We start from the raw sequence: 6000 nt of genomic DNA, 5'->3' as shown, positions 1-6000 counted from the left end.
GAATCTCCCCTGGTGCAGCTTGAGGCCATTTCCTCTGGTCGTCTCACTGCTTACATGGGAGAAGAGGCCGAGTCCAGCTCACTGCAACTTCCCTTCAGGTAGTTAGAGAGAGCTGTAAGGTCTCCCCTGAGCCTCCTCTTCAGCAGATCGAACAATCCCGGCTCCCTCAGCCAAGCTGATAACAGCCTACACCACTCTGTCAAAGGGAGGAGCTGCACAATATCATAGCAGGGTAAAATTACTCAAGTTCCCCGATAGGCAGGAAGGCAAATATTAAAACTAAAGTCCAGCTGGATCAAAATAACCAAACATATGATTTTCAATAATACAAATTTTAGTTTCATGATTAGGGAGTCACAAACTGCATGGAAATCAGAAACTAGGAGGATTCACCTCTTCAATAGATTTTACTAACGGTGTTTTATCATGAAGTTCTGCACTGATATCTCAGGTCTCCTATAAAGCTGCAAGTAAATCTGCCCCTCCAGCAAGTCTGCTACCTTGAACACATCCCATATCACAGTGCATTTGGGAAGAGTGACAACTGCTAACTCTTCTTGTACACCTGTTTGTGCATTTACCCTGGAGGTCTCCCTTTAAGCAGTAAGCAAATGCTGTCATTGCTTCAGTTGTGTGATGAGATCAATGTCTGAAGCAGCCTGTCTGACAGTGAATCTCTGCTTTGAGGAAGAAGGTCAGATATTACACGGACTTCTTCATCATTCACATCTGTCACTTTTATCTCAATCTGTGCGTAACTGCCTTATTTTGTAGGCTTTTTCCCAGCTGCCAAGTTCAAGTCTTTCGCTTCTGCCTTGCCACACATTGCCACATTGCCACACATTGCCACACACTGGAGCCACAGACAGGTACAAGATGGGCACCTTATCAGATGTTCCCCCAGACAACAGAGGAGAAGCAGCCAGCACAGCTGCTTCTTCCACGTGGCATTTCTTATCCCCCTTACAGTTCAATAACACAGGAACAACTTCAGCTGGAGGTGAACTGCTTCCTGAAAAGGCATGCTGCTTTGGAAAGAGTACAGCCATACTGCCACATTACGGAGTACAGCATGAACCAAAGATAGCATACACTACAATTCACACTGAGATGTACACACATACTAAATAGGGAATTTTTTAGATGGCTTTCTTAGAGTGACTTCCAGCTTGAGGCAAGGCAAAAATAAGAGATACATGAAATGAATACATAACAAGCATTTCAAGTTAAAACAGAAAAAAGAGCATGGCTCAGATAAGGTCATTTGCAATAGCTTAACAGCTTTTGGAATAATATTCCATGGTGATGATGAAAGACAGATGGAATCTGTGACTCTGATAAATCTTCAGTACTTAGAGATGAGCAAGGACTACATGAAAATCTTTCAAAATGGAAAGACTCACTGGTATGCCCTTACCTTTGTCAGCTGCTCCCTTTTAACTATATGCTGATGATCACAAAGACAATTGCCACAGTCTGTTTCAGGCGATGAGTAAATCCATGGAGAATACTCAGTTCTGCAGTGCTGCCTGTCTTGTTACTTTTTTGGCAAAAAAGGCCTGTGGCTGAATGGTGCCTTCAGCACTATACCTGACATTTCCCACGCGAGCCTTGAAAGGAACACGTTCTATCATCTTCTTCTCCCTACATGGAACATTCCTTCTTAGCCCAGGTTTTTGATTCAACAGAAGGGGAATGCAAGCTCATCAAATATATGCCTGTAGTATGTGCGGGTACAGCTCTCCTGAGTTCTGAAAAACCACATCTTTCTTCTGCTAAAGGTGGATTTGGCACGCAAATTTGCCCAGAGAATACCAGCTTCTGTCTTTTCCTTCACCATTCTATTCCATTTAGTCAGAGTTGCAGCCAAACAGAGAACGCCACGACCATTGCTACAAACACCTCAAATCACAGAATCACAGAATCACAGAATTGTAGGGGTTGGAAGGGACCTCCAGAGATCTGTGTGCCAGAACGGGCATTTGAGATCCAAAGAAGTCTCAGGCAGGGTGCAGTACACGGTTGATTTCCCCTTGGTTTGTGTAGAGAAGGAAGATGCAGAGAAGTATCAGTGCCAGTGCTGGGTGTTGGAGCCACCAGCGACATCGGAGACAGTGACCCGAGGAGCTGGTGGTAACAAGTGAGGGCACTGGGAAAATGAGTGTCCTTGTGCTGTTCTCCCCAAGGCCATGTCACACTGCTGTCTCCTCTCTGCACTCAGATCACGGGTACCCCCACCAGGCATTTCCCTCAGCCCTGAGGAACATGTGGAAATGGCGACCAATGCTGCCATCCACTGCTGGAACAAGAACTATGGGGCCGCCTTCCTCCTGCACAAGGATGGGTCTTCAACCCCCGTGCAGCACCAAGAACCCAGTGGTGGGGGCACAGCCACCTGCATCCTCTTTGGTGACCCCAGCAGGTGCTGGCACCTATAGGTGCTCCTACCACATCAGGGGTTGCTGCCTACAGTCCTCCCCCCTTGGGGTCAGCATGATGCTGGAGGTGATGCCCACACCTGCACTCAGGTAGGTGTCAGCACCCATTTGTTTGTCCTGCCGTCCGTCAATCCTTCGTGTCAGTGTCTCCACATCCCATCCCTGTGGATGTAGTGGTGGAGAATGGGGACACATAAGCAGCCAGAACCCGCAGGTGGCAGGGAGGAGTTGGACAGGAACCTGGTGGTGGCGGTGGTGGCAGTGGTGGGGAGCTGTGATTGATGTCCCCATCGCACTCACAGTTATTCCCTCCTATGTTTGATGCAGGTGCAATCTCCGGAGGTCGTGAGGCAGTGCAGCAGGGCACGAGGGCATTTGAGAAATGCACTGATGCAAAGCATCCCCACAGTGCTGGAAAAAGCAAAGAGGAAGCGTAAGGGAAAAGGGAGAGGGAAGAGGATGGGGAAGGGGAAGGGTTCTTCAGCCTCGTGTTGATGTTCAGATGTAACGAGATGGAGAAGGCGAGGGGCAGATTTACCCTCATCTCTTGATGCTGATTCCTCACAACTCCCTCTCATTCCCTCCCTGGGCTGCCGCACTCCTTCACCACATCCACCCCTCCAAGTCAGCAGCTGCTGTCTGAATCTGACGCCCTCTCACAGAAGCATCATGCAGATGGCTCTGCAAAGTGTGCTGAGCTCTCTCTGCCTGCCACCACCGCTTTCCCTTGAATTATAGCTCAGATTGCAAACTCTTAATCACCTCCCCTAGTGACACAGTTCCTCCCTCCTTTTATCTTTCTGCCTTGCTATCAGAGCAGCATCAAAAAGCCCGCAAACAATACGCTCTTCTTTACGAGCTCTACATCTATGTTCTATTGCCAGCTCCTGTATCTGTGGATCTAGAAAAGGGATCTGCAGACACTCCCTGTCCCCACTGCAGTCTCGCTGTCCCAAGCTGCTCCTGTCCCAAGGCACCAATGGCGCTGGCCCTCCTCCTGGGTGAGTGACAATGGGGACGTGGTGCCACGGGGGTTGGTGGCCCTGTGTGGGACCAGGACCATGTCCCTTGCAGGTTGGTGGCTGGTGGCAGTGAGCAGGGCAAAGCAAAGTGAATATGAGGACGGGGGAAGAATGGGGCCAGAGGGAGGGGAGCGTGGTCAGTGGGCCATCAGAGGGGCACAGGAGGGTGTGCAGGGAACAAGGCTGACTGCTGTCCCCTGTCCCAGTGCCCTGACCCTCCCTGTTGCTGCACCCTAGCCAGGGGTTAGAAGTGGGGGACAATGTCACCCTGCGGTGTCACCTGCCCCGGCCATCTGCCTGGGTCCGGCTCTGCCAGGAAGGAGGTTTCACCCCCTGCATGAAGAAGTGCAATGTTCAGGACATGGCCGTGTTCTGCTTTGCTATCACAACGTGGGTGCACACAGGGACGTATCGTTGCCAGTACCGGCTGTCTGAGCCAGCAGAGACATCAGAGATGAGTGACCCTGTGGAGCTGGTAGTTACAGGTGAGTGCACTGGGGTCAGAGGGAGGCCCTGAGCTGTCCTCACAGGCCCAAGTCCCATCCATTTTCTCTCCCATCATGCAGATCACTGCTTCCCCCCACCTGGCATTTCCATGAGCCACAAGAGACGTGTGGGGATGGGGACCAACATCACCATCCGATGCAGGAACATGTACCAAGGGGCCACCTTCCTGCACAAGGATGGGCACTCGGCCCCTGTCCAGCAGCAGGACCCTGATGGTGGGGGCACGGCCACCTTCACCCTCTTTGGGCTGACTCCAGCTGACACCGGCACCTATAGGTGCTCCTACCACATGTACACCTCTCACAGACACCTGGAGAACTCCTTCAAAATTGCAACTGCTTCCCTGGAATCAGACACTGATGCATTGTTTCTCAAAAGCAAGGTCCACATTCCCACTAGTGTTACGCTTTCTCATTTTATGTTTTAGTCATACGTTACAAAGAAGCTTTGTTACTCATATATACTGACGACACGTTATCTTCAGCCCAAGACAATGACTCTTCAGCTAATGCCACCCAGGCAAGCCGGATGATTGGTGATGCTGAGAAGGCTCAGGAACATTCTTTCTTGAAACAGGCCAAAGTCCATTCAAAGTTCAAACCTTGGCAAAATGCAAGCTTCGTATTTATTTACACAATAATACTATTGGACTATGGATCAACGAAATAAATGAGTCCCATTCTTGCAAAACCTGTTGCTGGTTCCATTGCACTCTTCTGGAAATCTGCACAGACAGAAATGAAATTCAGGAAGATTCCTGTGTTGCATGCAGGAGATGGTCGCTGCAGTGATCGTGGGAGAGAGCTGTCGTTAGAAAACTGTCATGGGAATTCACAAAGCATATCAAGAACGAGACAGCACCAAAGCTGAGAAACAAGGGTGTTTTTTCCTAAGACAGATAAGATTGCAAGAGAAGATGCTGCTTTCCACAAAGCATCACATTTTTTTTTTTTTAATTTATTTATTTAATTAGTAAGCAGAAGTGGATATATCCACAGCCCATAACAATTCATGGAATTCCTTTGTTGTTCTTTCATACCCCTACAAGGCTTGGCAAAGATGCCCAGTACATTATCAAATGTGGAAAAGCTGCAGTTAGGTTTGTCACAGGAAGCAAGCTTCTGAAGTCCCTGCAACAGGATAGTACGTAAGTGCCGTTTCCAGTTCTTTAAAGACACCAGTTGTCAAGTGAACTAAGGAGATAGGAGCTCCTAAAAAGTCTGCCAATGTGAAAATGAAGTTCCTTACTGATCGTATCTGAGCTACTACCTCTAAAAACCACCACTAACTGGCAGAAATTACATTGTGGGAAAGGGGTTACAGCCATCAGAACTATCAGAACAGCCTTCGTGTCTTTTATGCCCTATCAGCCAACGCTTCTCTCTCCCTGCCCTGGTTCCCCACTGGCTGAGTACTGCAGGCTCACCAATTTCCCAACATTCCACTAAACATACAGGTACTGGCTAAAGATGAACGGTTGCTAGCTAAGCGTATATTGCTAATTCTCACATTTGCTCATTCTGCACTAGGCCACAATTCCTGGAGACCTGCTGTCCTGGGATAGAGGTAAGTTGGGAGGAAAAATGTAGGGGAGCATCACTTGCATTCCTCCTAATATAAAGGAGGGGCAGTTTGACCTCCTGTCAGAAGCCCCTTAAGTTGTTCTTTTGCTGAGGGCCTCTTGGCAAAACAGAATAGCCTATAATACAAAAGTTACAATTTTGGTACTTCTGAAGTATTTCATCTTATCTACTAAGTGTGCATAAATGTGGAATAATAAGCCACTTTCTTCCAGTGAGGCTGTGCACGCCCCGTCCCTGGAGGTGTTCAAGGCCAGGTTGGATGGGGCCCTGCGCAGCCTGCGCTGGTATTAAATGTGGTGGTTAGTGGCCCTGCATGTGGCAGGGGGTTTGGAGATTCATGAAGCTTGAGGTCCCTTCCAACCCTGGCCATTCTGTGATTCTGTGATTCTGTGACTCCTCCGGCTGCTATTACTGGTGAGGAGAGCAGCTCTGTTTCCTGGGCTGATGGAT

General features: G+C 48.9%; 1 pseudogene across 1 annotated transcript in view; it reads left to right on the top strand.

Moving 5' to 3' along the window:
* Nucleotides 1-3499: 3499 nt before the first annotated feature.
* The window catches only part of LOC306945804 (osteoclast-associated immunoglobulin-like receptor), a 38448-nt pseudogene continuing 35947 nt past the window's right edge, over nt 3500-6000 (top strand). The window contains exons 1-3 of the transcript in view: nt 3500-3548; nt 3667-3945; nt 4027-4258. The product of the transcript in view is annotated as an osteoclast-associated immunoglobulin-like receptor (transcript). The remainder of the gene's footprint in view (nt 3549-3666; nt 3946-4026; nt 4259-6000) is intronic.

The sequence above is a fragment of the Tetrao urogallus genome, assembly GCF_951394365.1.
Source record: "Tetrao urogallus genome assembly, chromosome: 4".
In the NCBI taxonomy this organism is placed as follows: Eukaryota; Metazoa; Chordata; class Aves; order Galliformes; family Phasianidae; genus Tetrao; species Tetrao urogallus.
Note: the sequence above shows the minus strand (reverse complement) of the source record. Positions and strands in the feature narration are given on the sequence as shown.